Source organism: Mya arenaria, chromosome 14 (genome assembly GCF_026914265.1).
Source record: "Mya arenaria isolate MELC-2E11 chromosome 14, ASM2691426v1".
Lineage (NCBI taxonomy): Eukaryota > Metazoa > Mollusca > Bivalvia > Myida > Myidae > Mya > Mya arenaria.
Window position 1 is genome coordinate 58,846,915 of NC_069135.1, and position 14,773 is coordinate 58,861,687.

Sequence of the window (14,773 nt, forward strand, 5' to 3'; positions counted from 1 at the left end):
CACTCGTCGGATTACCAACTTCAAAGTCGGCTTTTAGACGATAATGATTGAGGGGGCTCTAACTTAAATACCTTAAAACAATATTTTTGTAAGTTTTGAAAAAATAAGTCCAATCAATATCAAATCATACTCTGGGCAACGAATTAAAAAATAATTTGACCATGATTCATAAAACAGTTTGTATCAATTGTGGACATAGATTTTCTCTCGAATATAATTTAATTAAATTTACTTATATATTTCCACTTATAAAAACATATTATTGACATTTTATCGATGAATAAATAACATACGAAAATATAAACTATACGAAGCAAATCCCATCAATACAAGTATTGTATACACATGTAAAGAAAATCATCCAATTTGTAAATTGTTAACAATTTTGATGAAGCTATTTTGAAATAAACACTATTTATGAAAAAAAAACATGTACTTGCACATTCTTGGGAAACCATTAAACAATTGGTGTCTTTGGAAATGAGCTTACATAAAAGGGAAAAATAGTTTTGTAATAAACAAAAGTTTACTTCACAGAGTGTGTAAAATGTCCATGAGAATTTGAAAAATGATTTATTCAGTGAACTTCTTTCAATTATGATGAAATCGAGGTGAAATGTCAAGAACAAGGGATGATGGAACTTTCAAGAATATCCAAAAACAAGCCATCATGACAATGTTAAGTACAATCGAACCCCGTTGGCTCGAACTAGCTTGGCTCGAATGCCTTGTTGGCTCGAACTAGCTTGGCTCGAATGCCTTGTTGGCTCGAACTGATGTAAAGAACCGATTTCATTATACTAAAGGAAAGCATTACCGCTTGGCTCGAACTATTCGAGGCTCAATGTATATTCGCCGGTCCCTGGGAGTTCAAGCCAACAGGGTTCGACTATATACCCAAGGGCACAAACCTCCGGACCTTATGAGTTAATGATATATTAGGACCAAGTGATGGCTTTTGTACGAACATATCAATGCTGAATAAAGAAGTAATGATGGCAATGTAAAGTATATACACCAAAGGCTTTAAACCCACGGAAATTAATATGAAGTCCCGAATCTATGAGAGAAAAAAATGTCATTTAGTGATGCGCCTTTAAATGAAAACTATATGTTTGCGTTTATCTAAATCTAGATAGAAATGTTCTTAACCACGTTTTAACACTTTTACATATCAAGTAGCGAACCTATTATAGATGGTCATACTGTGAAGAGAGCACTTTGTTATTAGATCATCCTTCTCTTTATTGTGTTTTGCTGTTAATGCTGTTTTTGCTGTTAATGCTGTTTTTGCTGTTATTGTTGTTTTTGCTGTTAATGCTGTTTTTGCTGTTATTGTTGTTTTTGTTGTTTTTGCTGTTATTGTTGTGTTTGCTGTAATTGTTGTTTTTGCTGTTATTGTTGTTTTTGCTGTTATTGTTGTTTTTGCTGTTAATGCTGTTTTTGCTGTTATTGTTGTTTTTGCTGTTAATGCTGTTTTTGTTGTTTTTGCTGTTAATGCTGTTATTGTTGTTTTTGTTGTTTTTGCTGTTATTGTTGTTTTTGCTGTAATTGTTGTTTTTGCTGTTATTGTTGATTTTTGCTGTTATTGTTGTTTTTGCTGTTAATGCTGTTTTTGCTGTTATTGTTGTTTTTGCTGTTAATGCTGTTTTTGCTGTTAATGCTGTTTTTGCTGTTATTGTTGTTTTTGCTGTTAATGCTGTTTTTGCTGTTATTGTTGCTTTTGTTGTTTTTGCTGTTATTGTTGTGTTTGCTGTAATTGTTGTTTTTGCTGTTATTGTTGGTTTTTCTGTTATTGTTGTTGTTGTTTCTGATTGTGTTCTTGTTGTTTATTCTGATGTTTGTTGTTGTTGTTTTTTTTGTTGTTTTTTTGCTTTTTGTGCGTGTGTTTGTTGTTGTTGTTCTTTTGGATTTTTTGATTGGCAGACGAGGATTTCGAATGTACATGTATGATAATTTTCGTGATCGTGACTAAAGAAAACTGAAGGTTTAGGAAAGTCGAACCCACGCCAGAATATCCATTGTGTTTACTATACCGATGCATTCCCAATAAGGTTTGCATAGACTGGGATGCTATGTAGCTGAATTCCAGCTAAACTCGTTTATGCTGGTAGAGATCTAATCAGCCTCTCAGGAAGATCACTGCACTGCGAAGGAGGTTTGGGAGATCACTGCGTATGCGATTTGGGGAGACAACTGCACTGCGTAGGGGATTCGGGAGATCACTGCACTGCGTAGGAGGATTAGGAGATCACTGCGTAGGAGACTGGGGTGATAACTGAACTTCGTAGGAGATTGGGGACATCACTGCACTGCGTAGGAGATTTGGGAGATCACTGCACTGCGTAGGAGATTGGGGAGATCACTGCGTAGAAGATTGGGGAGATCACTGCACTGCGTAGGAGATTGGGGAATTCACTGCGTAGGAGATGGGGGAGATAACTGCACTGCGTTGGAGATTGGGGAGATCACTGCGTAGGAGATTAATTGGGGAGATCACTGCACTGCGTAGGAGATTGGGGAAATCACTGCGTAGGAGATTGGGGGATTCACTGCGTAGGAGATTGGGGAGATAACTGCACTGCGTAGGAGATTGGGGAAATCACTGCGTAGAAGATTGGGTAGATCACTGCACTGCGTAGGAGATTGGGGAATTCACTGCGTATGAGATTGGGGCGATAACTGCACTGAGTAGGAGATTGGGGAGATCACTGCGTAGGAGATTAATTGGGGAGATCACTGCACTGCGTAGGAGATTGGGGAGATCACTGCGTAGGAGATTGGGGAGATCATTGCACTGCGTAGGAGATTGGGGAGATCACTGCACTGCGTAGGAGATTGGGGAGATCACTGCGTAGGAGATTGGGGAGATCACTGCACTGCGTAGGAGATTGGGGAGATCACTGCGTAGGAGATTGGGGAGAGTTTTTAAAACAGTGGGGTAAATTACAAATGTAGAATGCAAGTAATAGTTAGAAAACATACATTTTATTCTTAATTATTAAGAATGGGCAGAGTGAGCGTAGCTAACGAGCCATTCTTAATCATATATATATTACTACAGGTCATCTGACTAAGAATGCAATCTAATTGGCTGATTCATTGCCAACGCAAAATCTGACACCATGAGTGTGTATCAGATGAGTGGCAGTTGGCGGGTTTTTCAACACCCACGAAAGTTGGAATTCTTAATTATTTAGTCTAGTACTTATTACTGATTGCCTATCTGCAATTTTATTGGCTGAAAATGTAGGTTGTATTCTAAGCCTGGATTGTTAACGTGTTTCAGCGTAAAGCACTGTCACACGGGACATCCGTACAACTGCGACCCCTGGGTTGATTGTCAAGTGTCTTACCATTAAGATCCCGAACCTCCTACTTTACCCGATAGACAACTATAATCATTAATTAAACGCCTTTCTGACGTCATTGTGAAGAAAGAGTTGTTTAAAATATAACAAATTAAATGACGCCGAACCACCCTGATATAAATATGCGTAACTGTTTATCCATTTTGGACAAACAAATGCACGTTGATTTTGATTATATAAATTAGTTTGTAATACAGTCGAACCCCGTTGGCTCGAACTGCCAGGGACAGTTCGAGCCAACAAGGTATTCGAGCCAAACGAGTTCGACTGTACAAAGTAGATAACTATCGAGAGTGGTCATGTCGATTAAAAAAAAACCTGCATTGATTGGTAGACAAATGATTACATCTACAGAACATACTATGAAATCATTCACGCCATAAATGCAACCAGGGCCTTAGTTTACAAACAATTTCAGTTATGTATTTATTTAACCAATGGCCGTATTCAATAAGCATCTTAGTAACAGTTTTCATCTTTTCACCTTTCATGCCTTTTTTCTAATTTAAATTTTAAGAAAACGAACAATGTTTGTACACCAAAATTATGAAAATAGGCAGAAAAATGGTCTAAACAATATATGCATACGAATAAATCTGATGAAAAGTAGAAATTATTGAAAAAATCGATGTCAAAAATTACGAAATTTTCACTAAGATGAAAATATTCACTAAGCTGCTTATTAAAGACGACTGTATTAATTATATTATTAATTGCATTACATGTCATGTCACTTATATAATATGTTAAAGATGCACTATTACTCTCAAATAAGAGTTACTACAATTAATACAATTGTTTAGATATACCAGAAAGGATGAATAAAGGTCGAAAACAATGGTTCTTATGAAGGATTCCGGGTTTAATTTGAAAGAAATGTGCAGAAAACACGGTATTTCTACCTCATGAGACTATAGAAGATCACTGTAAATATTTTAGCATTTACCAATCGTTTAATATTTGGGGCTTTCAGCTATTAAAAACACTGTTGCAATCGTGTTATCATATTTTCCATAAATGCATTATTTAGTAAGTTGTTAAAGATGTTTTACTCAAAATGTATGTTTGTCATACATGTGTATGTATTTGAATAAGAGTGTCACTTTAAATCACCGAGAAGTGGAATGAAAGAGAATATAATACCTATTTTAAACGTTTAAAAGAAAACCGAAGCTCTCATTCGGACGATTGTCTCACTTCGGGCACTTTTATTTGATGTTCGGCGTTTTAAAGCTGCACTCTCACAGATTTACCGATTTACAACATTTTTATTTTTTGTCTTGGAATGGGAATTTTTTTTGCGGAAATATCTGCTAACCAGTGATAAAAGACTGCTGACAAAAGATCAGATCGCAGATTTTCATATTCCCGTTCGAAAATTAATGTTCTATGGCTTAAACCGTTACAAACAGTTTAAGAAAAATGCATAAAACACAAATTTTTGAACTTGAATATAAATTTCTGCCATCTAATTTTTGTCAGCAGTCTTATATCACTGGTTTCTATGCATTTTCGCAAAAATTGGCTCGCTCCACGACACAAAATAACAAAAAGTTGTCAAGCGTTCAATATGTGAGAGTGCAGCTTTAAAACGTGGAATGTAGAACTATGGCAGTACGAGATAATATTTAGCAAATGCATTACAATATAATAAAGGAAAATTTCATTTTCGTAGAATCATTTATGATCAAACAGGTGGGCTATATTCTACTCGTTTGTTGTTTTAATTCGGTAAAGAGCAATTTGTAATTCTTATCGCAATACACGTATGCCATCAGAAATGGAATAATCATTATTACCGCAGGCCTGTTTGGATAAAGATCATTTTACCCAAATACTTCAAAACATTCCCTGTCTATTATGATTTAACACTACCATACGAACTTTTTCAACACTGAAGTTTAAGTCTATAACAAGGATATGTAACCTGCAATTCTATTGGTTGTTATATTAATATTTTCGTTCGCAAATTCGTAAAGAATCGAGACGCGCATGCGCATTATGTAAAATCAGCTATGGGCGTTAATATTAGAATCGCTAATACAAATAATTATATTGCCGTCTGCCAATCACTATATTATCTGCAAATAAGAGACTTTAGAAGAAGAAAAACTGATTTTATGAAATATATAAACCGACGCATAACGCCCATTGTCTTCAAATTCGGGAAGAGATAGCATATTATTATTCTAACTAGTTTTCTAACTATATTTGAAGAAACAAAGCATTTGGTTAAAAATACATGTTCTTTTTTAGTTGCGTTGAGTACTCTAAGTTTTCTATGAAGTGCCAGTGATAAGTTCAGTATAAATAATAAGTTTTCTGTGGTTTGTTAAATAATGACTTATTAAGATATTTTTTCTGCATATTAAATTATTTTTTTTACAAAAGTGTCAAACAGCAGACAACAAAAATGCAACAGAACGTTTTGCAATTGTTCCAGGAAAGAATGCGGACACCATATTTTGGATTCGCGGGGTAAGATGAGATATTTGAATATTTGAAAAATGTTTAGATTGTAGTTTTGCATTTCATATCACACTTATTGCATGATACAATACAATGTTTATAGCAACTTTAAATAAATAAATATAATCAAATAGATAAAACAGTGAATTAACAAGGGCACAAGATGGATGCATTGCTATTAAAATGCGTATTTCTAAAAATAGGACCGATGGTTCAGGATTTTGTCAAAGTTAACTACGTTGTTAACTTCATCGTTGTTAACTCCATCGTTGTTAACTTTTAAATCGTTGTTTAATGCAGGATAAACTTTTGATCTGCTGTATTTCTAACAAGATTTAAGACAACTGTTTCAGCTACACTTCTTAACATTTAAATATTTGAACACATCATCGTATAAACGACGTCGTAGATCACGGGGTTTAATTGTATTACAAACTCTAAACAATCGGCCCATATAGTTTATGAAATTCGAACTTGATTTGCTAAATATTTAAATCTAGAATATTATAAAAATAATTCTTTAAAGATTTTAGTGTTGCATTTTTTATTATGTTTGATACTTTAAAACAAGTGTTCATACTTAAATTATACACTTCCAATTTGCACAAACGAGTGTGTGTTTGTGCTATAAAGCTGCATTCTCACAGACTGAACGTTTTATCAACTTTTTTATATTTTTTTTCTTAGAACGAGCCAATTTTTATGAAAAAAAGTTTTCAAAGTTGTTAACTTAATCGTTGTAAACTTTCAATCGTAACAGCAGGAAAAAAGCATGGATACAATTTTGTAATGTAGTAATTTTAACAATATTTGAGACTACTGTTTTAGCGGTAGTTAAGTTATTTAAACATAATGAGCACACATACTATAGTTAACAACGATGCCGCTTTGTAAAAAATGTCGTTACTCAGAAGGCTGTATTACAATAAAACTTGACTGTGGTACGAATTTGAAACATAAACAGCCTTGGTGTTTTTGTTGTGGAATTATATGAAGGTCTAAGTGTTGCCAAAACATCACGTTGAAGCCAAAGGAAGTATTTAACCCCCACCCCCCACTAAATATTTGGGTATTCGTCGAAAGAGTATTTTTGTACCCAAAATGCCGCGAAACCTGCTATGAATTACCTCAAGAGTGAATACAGCTTTGATGAAAAAATGTTTATCTATTTAAAAAACAAAACAAAAACAAAGACAAAGGTTGTTTAAATACTAGTCTTCAAATTCAGTAAAATCAAAATTATACTGTTTTTTCTCTTATTAAGTATGTTCATTAATTCAAATAAAATTTGGAAGAGGGCCGTAGCTGATGTTGGTATAACTTGTGGCCCAATCCCTTGGCATGTTTTATAATTAATTATCGTCTCAAATTCTATGTAAACCTGTATATGGTATATTGTTTGCTACATTGTATTTGCATTAATGCAATAAAATATTATTAAATTAATTAAAATAATTCTCATGTGAATCCATTTTTTTCATAGCAGAAATTGTTTTTTGTTTTATTTTCTGTGAAATATTCCTTGCTTGAGAAAAGATTAAATTACAATCTGAAACATGAAGCTGGCATATATTTTGTTTTATTAAAATCAGATTAATATGTTAAAATATAAACAATATAATGTTAGATTAAATATTTCATACTAGTATACACAGGAGTTGTCGTTTTAATTTTTTTAAAAAACAACAGCACATACTTAAAGCTGCACTCTGACATATTGAACATTCTGACAACTTTTTTTTTAATTTTTTGTCCTGGAACGAGCGAAATTTTGAAAATATCCATGGGAACCAGTTATATAAGTCTTCTGACAAAAAATCAGATCGCAGTTTTTTATATTTAATTTTAAAAACTGGTGTTTTATGCATTTTTCTTAAACCGTTAGTGACCCAGTAATTATGTAACGTAATTCTTGGACACGGAAATCAATTGAGGAATAAAATGGAATAATCTAAAATAAAAACAGGTTGTCAGATATTATAAAAGTCATTGTATTTCATTTTGCGTAAAGTTTTAAAAAAGATCGGTATATCATTATGACATAAAATAAAATAAATTAAAATCATATTTATGTCTGCGTTCAAAATACAGTATATTTTAAGAGCTCATTTTACCCCAGCTAAACACACATTGTTTTATTGTTAACTTCAGTCCCCAAGTGTGGGACTTACTTAAAGGCGAACAATATAGGCTGATGCATTTTAATTTCATTGTTATGTTATTTTATGTTTACAGATGAAAAAAGCCTTTATATAAAATTATATGTTTTTCAAATTAATGGCCACGTGGCCACATTCAAAATCAATACATATACATGTATAACAAACGTTATATTTAAGTGATAAACCTTTAACTTTTTAATAAAAAAATGATTCATAGAAAATATCAATTACTAAAACATGATTGTAACCGTGTATTTAATAGCTAAAAACTATTAAATGACTGGTGAGTGCTAAAAGATTTACAGTGATCAACTGTCATTTCATAAGGTTGAAATACCGTATTTTCTGCACCTTTCTTTCAAATTAAACACGCTCTCTTCAGTAAGAACCATTGTTTTCGAGAATTATTCATCTCTTTGGTTTAAACAGTATTTTTTTATTACAAATAAACATTTACAACATACACATATGATATATTAAAGAATTGAGGAGAAAGCCATTGGCTTGTACGAAACCTCTTTTCTATTCTATTCATCTCTTTCGGTAAATTAAAGCAATTGTATTAATGGTGGTACATCTGTTTTGGGAGTAAGAGTGCATATTTAAACTGTGTGCCATTAAATACAGTTCACCCAAGTGTTGGACTCAATAATAATGTCATACTTTTAATGTTATTGTTTAAAGTCAATGGCTTGTTTTTCGAATATTATTCTACCTTACTGTACAATAAAGCTAACGATTGACGCGAAATTCGCATTAAAACATTCAAATATTCGCAGCTTCCAGCCCGACTCCTTCCGCTTTCCCGGTCAGCACCCGGCATTTCCGGTCATACATCCGGGTCTCTTGCCTCTTTTCAACGCCCACACCCAAGCGTACGTCAACAGTCTTGGAACGGGCTCTACCATTCCACTGAGTCCCGGCTTACAAGCGCTTCAACAAAGATGCAGTTCATCTACGGGAAGCAGCAGCGCCTCCTTGACCCCAGCATTGACCCCAGCGCTGACCCCGTCCTTGACCTTCAGCCAAGCGGATGTTGACCTTGCTCTGTACGGCTACAAGGGAAACATGGATGACGCAAGTAAACACGCCATTTCCGGGATAAAGTCGGAGGACCTTAGTTACGGTAGGTGACAAAACCCATATTAAAATTTGCATTTGGAACCCCTCGGCCTTTTTTCATCAAAAACAACCTCGGATGTATGCAGTAGAAGTAGTTAAAATTTTAATTAACAATATTAATTCATTGTAGCGTTTTAAATGTGTATTGTGTATTACTTAGTCTAAATTGATTGCCACTGGAGAGTATAATTTGCATAAATATTTAGGATTCCCAAAAGTAAAGTCATTAAGTCTAACTGCTTAATTGAACTTACAACGTGATCTATTTGCAGCGTAGTTAAATGTAAAGATATCTGACATTGTAAACCGTCCATATCCATCAGAGGTTGTTTTCGATGGGAAATGACCGATGAGTTCCGAATACAAAATAAACTCTATTTCTTGAGTGCGCTGACTATAGTTTTAGTTTAATATATACTTCTTTTTCAAGAGAGTTGTCCAAATTATCCTATTGGTATAAGTCACTGCCGTTGGCACGATGTTACGCGCGAGGGTATGGCCATGTGTTATTATCAGAACAATATGCAGGTGTCCGGTTCGGTGATAAAAGACAAAACGCATATGCGACCAGGACGGGAATCAAACCCCGCCTATATGAGTGTAACTAGTGTTCCCTGCCGGGGGGGGGAGGGGGGTCGGAACTAATCCCAGATTGGATTTTAGTCTGAAGGAGATTCGACGGAATGTTGACACTCCCGATGATTATAGTCCATTTAAAGCTGCACTCTCACAGATTGAGCGTTTTGACAACTTTTTCTTATTTTTTGTTTTGGAACGAGCCATTATTTGCGGAAATGCAGGGAAAACAGTATTACAAGATTGCAGAGTTTTATTTTTAAGTTCAAAAATTGATGTTGTATGCATTTTTCTTAAACCGTTACTAACGGTTTAAGCCATAAAACATTAATTTTCGTACGGAAATATGAAAATCTTTGATCTGATCTTTTGTCAGCAATCTTTTATCATTTGTTTGAATATATTTACGTAATGAGTTGCTCTTTCCAAGACAAAAAAAAGTTGTAAAAACGGTATAGCTGTGAGAGTGCAGCTTTAATAAGTATGCTACACAGGTTTCGAGCGCTACGCGAGTTGTTCCTTTTACCACGAACCTCTTAAGGGCATGCAACGTTATTTGTTTCAATAAAGATTTTTTTATTATTATTGATTACTTAAAATTCAATGTTCAGTGAGTCAGACTTTTTCCCTGAAAACTTGAAAATTCTGAATTAATCAAATTTCGAGCTTAACTGTGTACATTTTTGTCTAATATTTGCATATATATGCTTTAAGTGACACTCTTATTCAAAATCAATACGTAAACATGTATAATAAACATCAATTTTGAGTGATAAACCTTTAACTACTTACTAAATAATGCATTTATGGAAAATATTAATTACTGATAACAAGATTGTAACCGTGTATTTAATAACTGAAAACGCGTTTTCAGCTTTTAAATACACGGTTATAAACTTGTTATCAGTAATTAAGATTTTCCATAAATGCATTATTTAGTAAGTAAGTGAAGCTGAATCACTCAAAGTATATGTTTGTTATACAAGTGTGTATATTGATTTTGAATAAGAGTGTCACTTTAAGATACTCGATGTGCAATAATGCGCGGTGGCCCCATATTACTTAGGACATTATCATTTGAAAGCGGTTAAAGATGAAGAGAAGGATACTTAACTAGCATTGTATATCCTTAAAGCTTTTTACACAATAGTTATCAGTAAGCAATACGTCTTCAAATAATAGAAAAATAGGGTGTAATTATTATTAAGAAACCAGACGCAAATACTTCTATTAACCTAATAAAATTCAAATTAGTGATACATTTCTTGTTGCGCTCGTTTGATAGTATAATCAGAACTTAAATTGAAAGAAAATTGCAAAATTAAGCGAAAAAAATCTCATACTCTGAACAGAAATGAAACACATTTTGATAAAAAAAACATAATCCGTATGAAATGCCCAGTACTATTTATAGAATGGAAATGTTCTATTTTTAGAACGAATATTCTACATAAACTGTATGTACTAGTACCAAATTTACCTAAAAATACATCATTTCAGTCTTTGCCAAAAAATGAAAACTAGATGTATGGATAAAATTAGCCGATTTTGAATATGTACTTAATAGATACTTCATACATTTCCTTTGCAATGGTATTTTTTGTTATTTCGTTAATGGACGTGCCTGCCTTTAACAGGTGTTTCATAACACTCAGTCAATAATTATCCAACAATTAAACACCGATTTTCATATTAGACCGTACCCTGCGGTTCTGAGATACAGACTTCCTAAGGGTTGTAATCCGAGCTCTTTATATAAATACTAACACTATCAAAAATAGAACATTTCGATAACTAAAACAAATAGTTAAGGATCCTATCTATTTAGATCATCTCCAAAAAGTGTTTCGAACACGTAGTTTAAATGTTTGTCAGAAGTTTGTAAGAGGTACAATTTCGCTAATTCAAGTATAGAATCTCGAATTGAAAGTGTTAGCTTAAGCGCTAATAGCTCGTATCGAAAAAATAAGTTAAACATGGGCCGTGCTCCGAGATCTAAGTAAAGATAGTGACATATTTAACGTTTGGAAAAACAAACAGAATTTAAAAGCTCTGTAATTTAACATTATTTAATCTAGCAAGAAATGGGCTCTCTTGTGATTACTGTTTGGTTCGTTTTCGTGACGGCGACAAAGGGATAATGTCGGGCCTCTGTTACTATACATTACAAAATAAATTTCCAATTACGGGCTCAGGTCTGTAGGTGGTCGTGCGATGGAATTAACTCGTGTTCCTGTAATTGAAACTATTTGCAAGGTAGATATTGTCACTATATTTATACTTCAGGGGAATATTAGGTATATTGTCACATATGATTGACTGCAATTAGGCGATCATCATCTTCATTATCATCATCATCATCATCATCATCATCATCATCATCATCATCATCATCATCATCATCATCATCATCATCATCATCATCATCATCGTCGTCGTAATCGTCGACGTTGTCGTCGTCATTGTCGTCGATATCATCATCATCATCGCCATCATCATCATCATCATCATCATCATCATCATCATCATCATCATCATCATCATCATCATCATCATCATCATCTCCTCCTCCTCCTCCTCCTCCTCCTCCTCCTCATCATCATCATCATCATCACCACCACCACCACCACCATCATCATCATCATCATCATCATCATCATCATCATCATCATCATCATCTCCCCTCCTCCTCCTCCTCCTCCTCCTCCTCCTCATCATCATCATCATCATCATCATCATCATCATCATCATTATCATCATCATCATCATCATCAATCATCATCTATTCATTTAACCATCTATTTATCAAAATCATCATGTGATCGATGTTTTTGATATGCAATTTAAATGATTCCCTAAATCTACATGTATTTAACCTTTTTACGTAACCTATAGACCCGGATAGAGTTTATTAACTTTCATAGAATGCCTTAAACAAATACGATTGAAACAAGAAAAATATGGTTAAATTACGGTAACTTCTTAAAACTGGACTTATGAAATGTTTTTCTTAAATTAATTCTGTTTTAAAATAAGTGTGGCTTGAAAAGACGTATCAATGATATTGTTATTTTAAGAGTAATTTATTCTTAAGAGGAAAAATGTAACACATTGGAAAAATGTTTAGAAAACCCGACAATAATCCGAAATTAGTACTTTATCATTGTAATTCAATTATCGCGGATCCATTTATCACCGGTCAAGTAAAATATCTTCGAAAACTATGCAAAAAGATTACAAATATTTTTATTTCAGCTAACATACGGAAAAATAATATTAGTCACAAAATAAAGCACGCAACTCGGCATTCTAATCTGTTCGGATTAAAGACTTGAATATAAGATCAACATCAGTTTATTAGATTTTATCAGAAATAATAGGTTTTTAAGTCAATATTGTACAATGAAAAGAAGGTACCGGAATTGTAATCCGTATATTATACCTACCCCCTATATTGTTCGGAGATCCCGCTAAAAGCCGCAGAATAAACACGCCGCGTTGTGCTTTCGCGGTATCGTTTTAGATGTTCACAGTGAAAATAAAACATTGACCGTACGGATATAAGTATTAATAAACTAGTATAATATAACTCCACACGCGCCACAATGTAGACTAAGTTCGATATTTGCTGAAAATTTAGATCTTGCCCGGTCCACTGCAGTAACCTGTGAAACATGTTTGTCTTGTTGGAAAAATACTCTCCATTGTTCGTGAGAGAAATATGTCTTGTTTTTGTAAAACTTACTTTATATTCTTTTATCATCACAGAATGATTTAATTCTTAATTTAAAATGGAAAAAATGTACTTCATATTATTTTGAAAAGATAACAACAGTTTAACTTATTAAAGTGACGCTCGTATTTGAAATTTAAAATCAATATATACACATGTATAACAAACATATCTTGAGTGATACATATTTTAACTTCTTATGAACTAATGCATTTATGGAAAAAAATACTGATTACAAGAGTATAACCGTGTATTTAATAGCTGAAATCGTACAGATAATAAAATGACTGGTAGGTCCTAAAATATTTACAATAATCAACTATCGTCTCATAAGGTAGAAATATATATGTTTTCTGCACCTTTCTTTTAAAATCAAACACGGTATCTTTCATAAGAACCACTGTTTTTTATTTTTATTAATCTTTTTCGGTAAATGAAAACAATTGTATTAATTGTGGGACATTTTATATTTGAGTGAGACTGCATCTTTAAAGGTTTTTACTGCCGTTTTAAAATCACTAGATGGACATTAAGAATTATTGTTTCATTGAGTGAAATACAACCGTTTCACATATTTTATCTTGACATTTATAATATCAAAGATCTTCACGGCCCGATACAATGTGCCCTATTTAACCCTACGCACCTTGCTCATTTTCTGCAGCACTCTGTCCCTTTTCTGCATCACTCTGCCCCTTTTCTGCAGCCCTCTGTCCCTTTTCTGCAGCACTCTGTCCCTTTTCTGCATCACTCTCCCCCTTTTCTGCAGCACTCTGTCCCTTTTCTGCAGCACTCCGTCCCTTTTCTGCATCACTCTGCCCCTTTTCTGCAGCACTCAATCCCTTTTCTGCAGCACTCTGTCCCTTTTCTGCAGCCCTCTGCTCCTTTTCTGCAGCCTGTTCCCTTTTCTGCAGCCCTCTGCTCCCTTTTCTGCAGCCCTCTGCCCCTTTTCTGCAGCCCTCTGTCCCTTTTCTGCAGCCCTCTGCCCCTTTTCTGCATCACTCTGCCCCTTTTCTGCAGCCCTCTGCCCCCTTTCTGCAGCCCTCTGCCCCTTTTCTGCAGCCCTCTGCCCCTTTTCTGCAGCCCTCTGCTCCCTTTTCTGCAGCCCTCTGCCCCTTTTCTGCAGCCCTCTGCTCCTTTTCTGCAGCCCTCTGCCCCTTTTCTGCAGCCCTCTGCTCCCTTTTCTGCAGCCCTCTGCTCCTTTTCTGCAGCCCTCTGCCCATTTTCTGCAGCCCTCTGCCCCTTTTCTGCAGCCCTCTGTCCCTTTTCTGCAGCCCTCTGCCCCTTTTCTGCAGCCCTCTGCCCCTTTTCTGCAGCCCTCTGCTCCTTTTCTGCAGCCC